The sequence below is a fragment of the Lepidochelys kempii genome, chromosome 8, assembly GCF_965140285.1.
Source record: "Lepidochelys kempii isolate rLepKem1 chromosome 8, rLepKem1.hap1, whole genome shotgun sequence".
NCBI lineage: Eukaryota > Metazoa > Chordata > Testudines > Cheloniidae > Lepidochelys > Lepidochelys kempii.
Genome location: NC_136387.1, coordinates 35088020 through 35101449, shown reverse-complemented (window position 1 = coordinate 35101449; position 13430 = coordinate 35088020). Strand labels below are relative to the sequence as shown.

Below are 13430 nucleotides of genomic sequence, written 5' to 3'. Positions count from 1 at the left end.
TCAACAAGATGAGCAGGCAGGGTTAAACAAACAACTGGAATAAACCAAAAAAAAAAAAAAAAAAAAAAACCCCAAAAGCCTAGTATTTATTTTTAAATAAAATTTTAATAAAAAGGGTGAGAGGAAACCATCAATCCATGTCATCCTTCTCCCCACCTTTCATGTTTTATCTTACTAGGCTCCTACTCTGGAAACACTTCTGCACAGGAATAGTCCCATTCAAGGCCTGAGACTACTCACATGCTTACTCCTACCTCTCTAAATATGTTGGCAGTCACTCTTTAAAGCAGCGGTCGGCAACCAACAGCGCACAAGCCGATTTTTAATGGCATGCTGCTGCCTGCTGGGTCCCAGCCGCCAGCCCCGCTCAGCCCACTGCTGAACCCAGGCCAGGACCCCAGCAGGCAGCAGTGTGCCATGAAAAATCCTGCCTGCCCTGGCCTGCTCTTCTCCGCCCCCCCCCCCACCCCCAGGCAGGATGAAGAAGCTTGGTCCTGCCCACTGCTGCTGCAGGGCAGGCAAGCTGCCCTGTCCCCCGCCTCTTCCCCCAGCGTACTGCGTTCCTGCCCCTCCTCCTCTCAGCTGATGGCCCTTGCGAGGGAGGGAGAGAAGCCGAGCGGAGCCCACAGCTGCTCTGGGGAGGAGGTGGAGAAGAGGTGGGGATGGGGCCTTGGGAAAGGGGGGTGGAATCAGGACATATCCCCTCCAGCCCCCTGCTGTGAGCCGCTCTGGGCAGGGGGCTGGGAGCACGCCCACAACCCCAGCCACAGCCCTGACTGTTACATCCCCCCCACATACACACCCCCCCAACCCCCTGCCCTGAGTCCTGCACCCCCCTCACACACCGCCAGCCCCCTGCACCCCACACACACCCAGCGCTCTGCCCTGACCCCTGCACCCCCTCACGACCCCAGTACTCCCCCACACATACCCAGCCCCCCCCACCCCATGCCCTGACTCTTGCACACCCCCACCCTGAGCACCAAACAGGAGCTCCTGCACCCTCCCACATTCCCACCTGTACCCCTCACACCAAATGGGAGCTGCCCACGTAAGCACTCCACACCCAAACCTCTTGCCCCAACCCTGACCCCCCTCCCTCATTCTAGCTCCTGGCCAGACCCTGCACCCCAACCTGCTCCTTCGCCCCCAGCCCTGTGCTCAGTGCAGTCCCACCCTAAGCTCAGTGCAGAGCGAGAGAGGCAGAGAATGGGCTAGAACCAGGGAGAAGGTAGGTACTCATTCTATATGGGCAGGGCCGGGATCCCAGACTGGCAGCGGGCTGCGCGGGGCCAGCAGCCGGAACCCTGGCTGGTAGGAGCCAGCAAACTGAACCCTTCACCAGCAGCAGGCTGAGCCACTCAACCCACTGCCAGTCTGGGGTCCCGGCCGCTGGCCCCGCTTAGCCCACTGCTGGTCTGGGGTTCTGGCTGCCAGCCCCTTGCCAGCCAGGGTCCCAGCCGCAGGCCCCGCTCAGCCTGCTGCCAGCCTAGGTGAACGGAACCCCAGGCTGGCACCAGGCTGAGTGGGCCAGCAGCGTAAGATCAGCATTTTAATTTAATTTTAAATGAAGCTTCTTAAACAAGTTTTTCAAAATGTTTACTTCACATACAATAATAGTTAGTTATATAATATATAGACTCAGAGAAAGAGACCTTCTAAAAAACGTTAAAATGCATTACTGGCACGCGAAACCTTAAAGTGAATAAATGAAGACTCTGCACACCACTTCTGAAAGGTTGCCGACCCCTGCTTTAAAGCAACAGCAACAGTTCCTCTCTTCTCTTCAGGCAACTACTGCTGCCCCCACTAGCCTCACTCCTGCAATAATCAGTCCAACCGAGAAGGCTTTTATCTGTAACTAGGAAAAAAAAACAAGTCAGCCAGTGGAGCCCTAAAGATCCATATTTCACAGGAAAAAAAGAACAGGGGTGGGGATTGTCTGCATTTTTATATTTAAAAAGAGACCATGATTGGACCAGCCTGTGCCTAATTTTCAGAAGGGTGGATCGGAGGAGGAAAAAAAAGCATTTGCAGCCCCATTTTATATTACAGTACAGCAGGGAGATGATTGTGTTCGCATCCAGTCTAGGACTAACTCTACAGAGAGTTATTCCACTCTCAAGGATGCAAAGCGCTATCAAAACCTGGCACTGACAGGCACCAGAACAGTACCAGCAGTACCAGGTAACTTTGATGGCACGTTTCTCTCCCAGCAGTGTAACACTAGCACAGGCACAGAACTGCACTGGGCAGCTGACAACTGCTGGATTAAATAAACAGACCTTCCATGCTTTGGAAAGCGTGTAAGAGAAATACCCCCAAACGGACATTCCTTTGAGTAGTGTATATCTAAACTCCCCTCACTTGGGTCTTGCCTCACTGAAAAACACTTCCTCTAGCAATCTGCTACAAGCCAGGCTGAACTAGAGGAGCATTGGTTAGCACTCCCAGGCTGGAAGTGCTGCCCCAGCAGGCACCCCATTCAAATACCAGCAAAGGCTGAGTATTTTGAATATTACTGATCAAATATTCAATTTGCCCATCACTGTTTGTGGCTCACAGAGGGATTTACACCAGGAAATTTCAAAGGTTTCTCCCCACCCCACACCCTAACTGCATTAAATATTGTTTCACATCTACAGAGCTAAGCCCAAAGGAGACATTTCCTAAGAAATAAGTTAGTGAGATGAGAAGAACCGCTTTCTTCTTAAGACAGAACTGAATGTGCTTCATTGGCTGCTCCCACATTTTGTAAGGCTCATTAGATCTCTTCAGTGCCTAGGAAGAGTTACCTGTCAAGTCTTAATTTTGCAGAAAGCTCTTTGCTCCCCTGAGACTCTTGGTTTACATTGTTCCCCTTATGGATGCACAAGCTGCAGACCAGTTATGATACCTTAAACAGAACAGAGAGAGACAGCACATCTTGAGTGTCAGATATCTTTTAAACTAATACATATTGAACAGCTGGGGTTTGAATTGTGGAAGTACTAAGGAGGTTTCCCGAAGTGAACATTACAAAGAATTCCACTTAAACAGGATTTGTTGACCAAATATTCTTTGCATTTAATTACAGTGAGGCAAAGGGGTCAATTTCCCCACATATGCTGCATAGAATAATTTACAGAAATGCACAAAGTCTTGTGTATTTCATCCATTGATCTGAAAGTCAGCTGAAGAACGAACTCAGTTTCACATCTAAAAGCACTCCTGTTCTAGTAATCAAAATTCAGTTCACAAGCCCAATTCGCAAAGGGAAGTTAATTGGCTCCATAGAATTGCTGTGATGACTTTGAAATAAAACAGAAACAGAGAGATTCCAGGCAATCCTCCATGCTAAAAAAGCTAAACTGGGCCTACAGTTTGTAAAATCAGAATCGTATCCTCTTTAAAGCCAACCTCTGTCATGTCTACAAGTTTCAGCATATGGCACTAGCTGGGAAAGCATGTTGAGGCTGCTGTTTCTTCAGCTAAACTGTTTTATTACCTCTTCCTCCCTGCCACCCACTAAGTAGGGTCCATGTTACCATCAGTTGCATCCTGACACCTAGACTGTAGGCTATCTGGGGGCAGGGACTGTTTTCTTTATTACTTATCTGAACAGTGCCTAGCACAAGGGGGCTTTGATCCTCGACTGAAATTCTTTGGCCCTACCATTATACAAATAAATAAAAACAACTAGGAGTCTGGTGGCACCTTAAAGACTAACAGATTTATTTGGGCATAAGCTTTTGTGAATAAAAAAACCACTTCTTCAGAAAGATTTATTTGGGCATAAGCTGTTAGTCTTTAAGGTGCCATGGGACTCCTCATTGTTTTTGTGGATACAGACTAACACAGCCACCCCTGATACCTGACAAATAAACAAGTTACAGTTCTAAGTTATGCATCCAGCAGGTCATTTGTACACCCAAACAAGCTCACAGTCATGGTATTTGCAAGCACAAGTTAGCCATGCCTAAATATTTAAAAAGAAAATGTCAGGCTCCAGAAGATTAAGTGGGTTTTGTGAGAGTAAGGTATGCGTGGACAAATGTTAATTCAAGTGTATTAGCATCCAGAGAACTTAATGCATTAATATCAGTTAAGGAATGCTAAATACCACAAAAACCTGTTATCAGTCAAAATTAATAAAACTTCCCCGACACAAGATTTACAAGGCAAATGCTCTCCGAACAGTGTAACACCATCAAAGGTATAAAGTGACCCTCAATAACTGATCACCACTGAGTACAGACAAGTGCTTTAGAGCCTGATGGCACTGCCTAAGAAGCATGCTACTGGCCACAAGAAGTACTAGAAAAGTTAAAAGAAAAGGAGTACTTGGGGCACCTTAGAGACTAACCAATTTATTTGAGCATAAGCTTTCGTGAGCTACAGCTCACTTCATTGGATGCGTACTGTGGAAAATACAGAAGATGTTTTTATACACACAGACCATGAAAAAATGGGTGTTTATCACTACAAAAGGTTTTCTCTCCCCCCACCCCACTCTCCTGTTAAGAACTCATTAAAAAAAACAAAACCCCATTATTAAGTCTCAGGGTAGGAACTGGTCACCATATTTTCCTGATTGCCAAGCATCATATAACCAACAATATTTTTCATAAAGACTACATTCTATTAGCAACATTTTTGCTAACACCAACCTCTCAGAGGAAGAAGCAAGTTTCTGCTTTTGCATGCTTGCTTTTCTTGCCCTTTTCAGATTTTCACTATCTTCCCTGAAAGAAAAGACACATCAGCATAAATATCCAAAACATTTGTTTCAGCAGCACTAACTTAAATCCATGCAGACATTTTAAAAATAAAATTAACAGATCCTGTTCCCTTGTCATCCCTATGTGCACACACAAAAATGTCTGAGTTTAGGAGCGGATCTAACCCGGTTTACATATTTGCAATGAATCGCCTCAAAACCAACCCTCACGCCAGCAGCTGTGACCTGTAAAAGCGTCTTGGGACTGCCCGTCTTCTGGTAAAACACTCAATGAATGAGATCAACTGAGCAGCAAGGTGCATTGGGCAGTGCAGCTTAGCAGCTAGGACACTGGCTTGGTACTCGGGGAGTACCTGGGTTTTAGTTCCAGGCCCTGCCGCTGGCCGGCTAGGTGACCGTGGGCAGATCACCTCCCTCCCTGTGCCTTGGGCACTACTGACGGAAAGTGCTCCAGGAGAGTTCAGGATTGTTATTGCTGGGTCCAGCCCAGCAGCCCCAGGAGGCTTGCTGTGGACGAAGGGCCAGGCCCCTCACAGCCGCAGGAAGACTGCCGGGTCTCAGCTGCACGTGGGTGGCCCCAAGGAAGCAGGGCCAGTACAGCAGGGAGCCCAACCTTGCCCCGCCGGAGCCAGCGCACGTGGCCGCTCACCCGGCCCGGCGTAGGAGGGCTCTGCACCCCGCTGCTCAGCCCAGCCTCGCCTTCACCCTCCACCCCACGTCCGGGGGTCACATACTGAGTTTCTCCCCCAACGGGGCGGCAGCTCCGGGCCCAGGCCGGCCGCTACCATGCCGCATAGCTTGGAAGCCCCGTGCGCAGCACCCTTAACCAGCGCCAGCCGAGAGAGGAAAGGAAGGAGGCGAGGCCGCCAGACCGGGAGGGCAGGGCGCGCACTCGCAAACCCCGCCCAGCGCCGGCTGCTTCCCGCCTCCGCCTCACCCAGAGGCGCAAGCGCAGGCGGGTGCGCTCCAATGCGCCTGCGCAGGATTCAGGCGACGCCTGTGCGTGGGGGCGGGCGCTGTGGTTTGGGATGGTGGGGGGCAGTGGGGTGCTCGGGGTACTGGGGAGAGGAGGCGCTGTGGCTTGGCGTGATGGGGTTTTTGGCTGTGGTGGGATGTGGCTTTAGGTGCTGGAGGATGGCTGTGGATTCATGCTGTGGGCAGGTTGGCTCAAGAATGGGGTTGCAGGTAGCTCCCTCCTGTCTTGTGCCAAACAGAGGGACCAGCTGCCTCTCATGCAGCGTCTTCTCCAGTCCTGGTGGGAAAAGAGAGACATCGCTCTGACAAGCCCCCTCCCCAATGGGCATCCTCTTCAGTGACAAAGGGACCTCATGACGTAGCTTCCCCAGGGTATATGTATGTGGGTTGGGACCAGGAGGGTGGCAGAGCCAGAATCATAGAACATCAGGGTTGGAAGGGACCCCAGAAGGTCATCTAGTCCAACCCCCTGCTCAAAGCAGGACCAATTCCCAGTTAAATCATCCCAGCCAGGGCTTTGTCAAGCCTGACCTTAAAAACCTCTAAGGAAGGAGATTCTACCACCTCCCTCGGTAATGCATTCCAGTGTTTCACCGCCCTCTTAGTGAAAAAGTTTTTCCTAATATCCAATCTAAACCTCCCCCACTGCAACTTGAGACCATTACTCCTCGTTCTGTCATCTGCTACCATTGAGAACAGTCTAGAGCCATCCTCTTTGGAACCCCCTTTCAGGTAGTTGAAAGCAGCTATCAAATCCCCCCTCATTCTTCTCTTCTGCAGGCTAAACAATCCCAGCTCCCTCAGCCTCTCCTCATAAGTCATGTGTTCTAGACCCCTAATCATTTTTGTTGCCCTTCGCTGGACTCTCTCCAATTTATCCACATCCTTCTTGTAGCGTGGGGCCCAAAACTGGACACAGTACTCCAGATGAGGCCTCACCAATGTCGAATAGAGGGGAACGATCACGTCCCTCGATCTGCTCGCTATGCCCCTACTTATACATCCCAAAATGCCATTGGCCTTCTTGGCAACAAGGGCACACTGCTGACTCATATCCAGCTTCTCGTACACTGTCACCCCTAGGTCCTTTTCTGTAGAACTGCTGCCTAGCCATTCGGTCCCTAGTCTGTAGCTGTGCATTGGGTTCTTCCATCCTAAGTGCAGGACCCTGCACTTATCCTTATTGAACCTCATCAGATTTCTTTTGGCCCAATCCTCCAATTTGTCTAGGTCTTTCTGTATCCTATCCCTCCCCTCCAGCGTATCTACCACTCCTCCCAGTTTAGTATCATCCGCAAATTTGCTGAGAGTGCAATCCACACCATCCTCCAGATCATTTATGAAGATATTGAACAAAACCGGCCCCAGGACCGACCCTTGGGGTACTCCACTTGATACCGGCTGCCAACTAGATATGGAGCCATTGATCACTACCCGTTGAGCCTGACAATCTAGCCAGCTTTCTACCCACCTTGTAGTGCATTCATCCAGCCCATACTTCCTTAACTTGCTGACAAGAATACTGTGGGAGACCGTGTCAAAAGCTTTGCTAAAGTCAAGAAACAATACATCCACTGCTTTCCCTTCATCCACAGAACCAGTAATCTCATCATAAAAGGCGATTAGATTAGTCAGGCATGACCTTCCCTTGGTGAATCCATGCTGGCTGTTCCTGATCACTTTCCTCTCATGCAAGTGCTTCAGGATTGATTCTTTGAGGACCTGCTCCATGATTTTTCCGGGGACTGAAGTGAGGCTGACTGGCCTGTAGTTCCCAGGATCCTCCTTCTTCCCTTTTTTAAAGATTGGCACTACATTAGCCTTTTTCCAGTCATCCGGAACTTCCCCGGTTCGCCACGAGTTTTCAAAGATAATGGCCAATCCACACAGAGGGCCTGATCTCTAGCTGCTCTGTCAGAATCGCTGGCCGGTGGATAGGGGTGGCAAATCCCATGCTTTCAGGAACAATTAGGGAGAAATCTTTGTGAAAGCCTCAAGGAGATGTCTATCTTTTTAGCCTCCTTTCATGGTCTTTCCCACTGGAGCTGGCGCTGTGATTTTATATTTTGCGTATATGTAGATATGCCAGCAGGTGGATTTTGTAAACTGAAAAACATATCTGTAGAATTTTCACAAATAAGGCCCAGCACCAATTCTCAGGCACATGCATTAGTCAGTGCTCAAGTGGGAAACATCTAATAAGGTCCTCTCCATGAGGGCTGGCTTTATTGTTTGTGGAGTGATTTTTATTGTGGGAGCCAGTGCAAGGGACCCATATTTTCCACTTTGCATAGGGCACCAGGATTTCCGGAGTAATCTGTCTCTTGCTATACAGAGTTGACTGATTCATTTTGTGGGCGAGGAACCATACAGCGACTGCCTAGAAGGGCCCAGGAGAAATGGAAGTACCTTGTTTGTTCTGGTGTTAATGGACTATTCAAGGTGTCTCAAACCCCAGACATTACTGATGTTCTGAATGCCCTGTGGGGTGCACTGTTGGTCTCAGACCACATGGTCAGGGTTGCACCAGCCACCAACATCCCCAGGCTGTGGAGAGCAGCCAGCATATTAGTCTTTGGAGGCTTCATTTTCTGAGGTGCTGAGCAGCCACAGCTTCCACTTACTTTAGTTAGTGGCTACTCTACACTTCTGACAAACAGGCCTTTCGTACTGACTTTCTTTTTCTAGAGGTCTATGAAATCCTCAGTCCCTAATTGGCCTTAGATCACCACAGTGATAGACATCTTCTTAATACCCAACATAGCAGATTAGTCTTGGAAGCAGTTAGATTTCAATTCCTTGATTTATCAATGTGATTTCACTCCCTTTCTTTGGCCCGGCATTTGCCCATCTTTTGCTGATGTCCAAAAGCGTTTGTGCTCTTGCCTGCTTCTTTTATTTCCCTGAAAACTCGTGGGGGAGGGGGAGGGTATTGACAATCTGGAAGTCTAAACCAGAACAACATTAGTAGCATATGTGCTGAGTTCCCCAAATAAAAGGGCATTTAGCAATTTAGTAAGCTAAAGCTCCCAAGAAACAAAAAGTAAGACTTAAATCACAGATGAAGAGAGAGTACAGTCAAGTGGTTAGAGCTACAGAGAATCAGGACTCCTGGTTCCTCTTCCAGCTCTGTAATTGAATTGTAGTATGACTGGGAGCAAATCACTTAATCACTGTTTTACCCATCTGCAAAATGAGTATATTTACCTACGTCAAAGGCATCTTGGGAGGCTTCATTTAACATTTTGTTTGTTGGGGTTTTTTAAAGGTCTTTAAGAAAAAAAAAATCAAAGTGAGAGATGAAAAAGACTTAACGAGATCATCCAGTCCATCTCCCCCAGGGCCAATACCAGGTTAGTTCCTGTTGTACATTTAAAGTGTTTTGTTTAGTTTTAAGTCCCAAGCAATAGGGTTTCTACCCCTTCTCTTGGGAGGCTACTCCACTACCAATACATCTCACTGATATTCAGCCTATATTGTCCCTTTCTTTGGGCTTGGCTACACTTGCAAGTTAGAGCACATTAAAACAGACCTAAGCTCCCTAACTCCCAACCCGTCCACACTGGCAAGGCACTTAGAGTGCCTGGACTCTGCAGCTGGAGCACTCCTGGTAATCCACCTTCACAAGCAGCATAATGGTTGCTGCACCTCCGTTGAAACACCCGGGCATCAGTGTGAACAACGTGTTGCATTACTACGCTGTGATCGGCCTCCAAAAACATCCCATAATCCCCTGAAGTCAAGTGGCCACTCTTGTCATTGTTTTAAACGTGGCTGTAGGAATGTAGATATCCCCTTTCAAAGCTCCATTTCTGACAACCGGCATGCTTATCTGCTCTGGGACAAAGCAATCATTACTGTGGAATGCTGCTTGCTGTGAGTGGGGGTGGGGGTGGGTGGTCTGCTGCTGTCTGAACTTACAAGATAGCATGTTCACACACTCAGCACCCCAAAAAACCACACTCTCTCCCCCCACATACACACAACACACGGTCACACTCCACCGCCCCATTTGAAAAGCACGTTGCAGCCACTTGAACACTGGGATGGCTACCACAATGCACTGCTCTCTGTGGCGTTGCAAGAGCTGATGTGGCCACACCAATGCTCTTGAATCGGACAGCGTGAACACACTGCAGCGCTTTCCCTATTGTGCTTTCTGAGGGCTGGTTTAACTCACAGCGCTCTCTACATCTGCAAGTGTAGCTATGCCCTTAGTTCCAACCCCACACCTACTCATCCTCTTGTGTATCCCATGTAATGCTCTCTCTCCCTCTTTGCTGCTTACACGCCTCAGAGGCTTGTAAACAGATTCTCTGCACTAAGGCACTAGAAAAATGCAAATTATTACTACTCATGCTGAATGCCCCTCTTACCCTGCTTGTTTTAGGGAATTATGCTTTTTTTGTTCACATTTCAGATAGGTAGCAATACACATACACATCTCATTCCAGAAAGGTAGTCTTCCATTAGCGATTTTACTCCCCCCTCCTGCGTGGATAGTTTTGTATGTGTAAATGTAAAACAAAACCCCCTCATTGTGTGTAGTGGGGGTTTATCAGTTCCCCAGTACTGTCAGATCTCCACATTTTAAAATGTGGAACTAGTTTTAAGCAATAAAGAATGTCTGATGCCATCTAGTGGTAGATGGAGATTTATATATTTCAAGAAATCCGCAGAACATCCAAGAGGCTGAATTCATCAGTGTTTTTAAGAACTGTTTTCGCTGGCAGGTGATTTCGCTGTTTTTCCTTAAGTATCTATTAACAAGGTCTGTGAAAAGAATTTAAAAAATAGTGACATTGCGATGCATTGGAGGTTCACCCAGAGCAGTGAGGCATTCTGTCATCTCCTGCCCTGGAACCCTGAATGCCTCTGTGCTCATAGAATTATAGAATATCCGGGTTGGAAGGGACCTCAGGAGGTCATCTAGTCCAACCCCCTGCTCAAAAGCAGGACCCATCCCCAATTAAATCATCCCAGCCAGGGCTTTGTCAAGCCTGACCTTAAAAACTTCTAAGGAAGGAGATTCCACCACCTCCCTAGGCAACGCATTCCAGTGTTTCACCACCCTCCTAGTGAAAAAGTTTTTCCTAATATCCAACCTAAACCTCCCCCACTGCAACTTGAGACCATTACTCCTTGTCCTGTCCTCTTCCACCACTGAGAATAGTCTAGAACCATCCTCTCTGGAACCACCTCTCAGGTAGTTGAAAGCAGCTATCAAATCCCCCCTCATTCTTCTCTTCCGCAGACTAAAGAATCCCAGTTCCCTCAGCCTCTCCTCATAAGTCATGTGTTCCAGACCCCTAATCATTTTTGTTGCCGTTCGCTGGACTCTTTCCAATTTATCCACATCCTTCTTGTAGCGTGGGGCCCAAAACTGGACACAGTACTCCAGATGAGGCCTCACCAATGTCGAATAGAGGGGGACGATCACGTCCCTCGATCTGCTCGCTATGCCCCTACTTATACATCCCAAAATGCCATTGGCCTTCTTGGCAACAAGGTCACACTGCTGACTCATATCCAGCTTCTTGTCCACTGTCACCCCTAGGTCCTTTTCCGCAGAACTGCTGCCTAGCCATTCGGTCCCTGTGCAGCTTTGACTCAGAGCCTTGACACCAGCCACCTGCCCACAGCACAATGGCCTTACCCTGGCTTCTGGCAGCCTGGTGACACCACTAGACCCTTCCAGCCCCAAGTCTCCTCAAAACTATTTCCCCAGTCCTCTGCAGCACTCACACCCCCATATCCAGTTCACTGCTCCTTTAAAGAGACAATCCATGGCACCTCTGGTAATTTGGCTGAAGATTTTACTCTTTCAGTTCAGAACACTGTACTGAGATGGCTGTTTAATAACAAGATTAAGTTTGTTAACAAAGAATAGAGATTTAAGTGATACCAAGTGCAAGGAATTGAGATAGAAATGGTTACAAACAAGCAAAAGTAAAAAAAAAAGTGCTTTTAAGATTAAAGCCTAATTTAACAATCTAGAGTCTTGGTTTCTCACGTATAGTCAGTTTTCAGAAACTTACAACCCCTTGGCTGAAACATTCCACTTTTCTCTGATGCACAAGAGCTCTGGCCTGTTGGATGTGCCCCCTAATGGAGACCAAAATGGCTCTTGTCCTTGCTTATGTCTTCCAAAGTTCAATGACATTGCTTCAAGAGGCAGGAAGGTTTCCTGGAGCTGCAGCTTCCATGACCCACACGACTGGTTTACCTGGTGACTTTGTCTACTTTGCATGTAAATGTAATTTAATTGTCCCTTTGCTCAGTTTACATTGGAGACACATTCAAGCAGGTGGAACCATGTTCCTTTGTCCATAGACTTCAACCTTGATGGCAAAACCCCTTTAAAATGCATTTCCAGCACATATTTATAATTTTTCATACATCTCCCATCCATACGCTATGCAAAACTATTAATGACCAGCATGGTGCCAGTTTACATATGATACCTGACATGACACCTTTTAGAGACAAATTATGACAATTGTGAGTTGGGGTACACTGAGAAGGTCAGGTCAACTGAGGTTCACTGCTACATACTGAGGAGCCCCTTGCTCTCTGGCATTGGGGTGCTCTTAGGGTCACAGACATCTATTGTAAGGTTCTACCTAAAGTCTGGCAATGTTTTTAAGAGTCAATATAGAGTATATGGTATATTGCCCAAGCCAAAACCCATTAGAAGTGTGTTTCAGTGGAGTCCAGCTAATGCCCAAAAAGCAAATTTTACATTCTTTGTTCAGTGTTGTGGCCAACTGGATGTGTAGTCATTACAAAAGGTAGTACTTACAAAAGGAATGTAGAACTAAATATACAGTAGAACCTCAATTTTATGATCTTATGAATGACCAGTTATATGAACCATTTTTCCCAACTGGGGGGAAAAAAACAAACAATATAACTAATGTGATGTTGAGGAAGAACAAGTTGAGATCCATTCACATTCTGCTGCCATCAGTGCAATACAAGTCACTTTGCAGTGGTTTGAAGGATTAGAAGAAATACAGGGCACAATACTGCAACTTGTGTAGTGTATTGACTGTCACTTGGAGGTCAGTTTTATGAACTCTTCAATCCCCAAGTAGTACATAAAATAGGGGTGCTATTGTATTTATGTTGCTTGCAAATGTTTCACTAATTTATTGACCCTGCTCTTTAGTCTCACAATACTGGGCATATACTGGATATATCTCAGTTTTAGTAAAGCTTTTGACAGTCCCCCCCATGACATTCTCAAACAAACTAGGAAAATGTGGCCTAGATTAAATTATAAAGTGGGTGTAAAACTGGTTGAAAGACTGTACTCATGGTTCACTGTCAGTCTAGTGGGATCCTACAGGGGGTCTGTCCTTGCTCTGGTAGTGTTCAAAATTTTAAATTAATGACTTAGATAACAGAATAGAGAGCATGCTTTTAAAATTTGCAGATGAAACACTGAGCTAGGGAGGGGTTGTAAGCATTTTTGAGGACAGAATTTGAATGCAAAAGGACCCTGAGAAATTGGAGAATTTGTCTGAATTCAACAAGATGATATTCAATAAGGGTAAGTGCAAGGTACAATTCAGAAGGAAAAATCAAATGCTCATACTCAAAATGGGAAATAATTGGCTAGGCAGTAGGGCTGCTGAAAAGGATTTGGGAGTTGTAGTGGATTACAAATTGAATACGAGTCAATAATATGATGCAGTTGTGAAAAAGGCAAATATTCTGGTGTATATTAACA

At 46.9% G+C, this 13430-nt stretch overlaps 1 long non-coding RNA gene and 1 other non-coding gene across 2 annotated transcripts; both read right to left on the bottom strand.

Annotated features, from left to right (window-relative positions):
* Positions 1-1582: 1582 nt before the first annotated feature.
* Positions 1583-5651, bottom strand: LOC140915758 (uncharacterized). Its single transcript, XR_012160275.2, has 4 exons — positions 5455-5651; positions 4650-4724; positions 2796-2896; positions 1583-1861 (listed from the first exon to the last, which is right to left on the bottom strand). It is a non-coding gene; the product is annotated as an uncharacterized LOC140915758 (long non-coding RNA).
* On the bottom strand, positions 2073-2271 carry LOC140916683 (small nucleolar RNA SNORA74). The gene has a single exon (XR_012160597.1). It is a non-coding gene; the product is annotated as a small nucleolar RNA SNORA74 (small nucleolar RNA).
* Positions 5652-13430: the final 7779 nt, after the last annotated feature.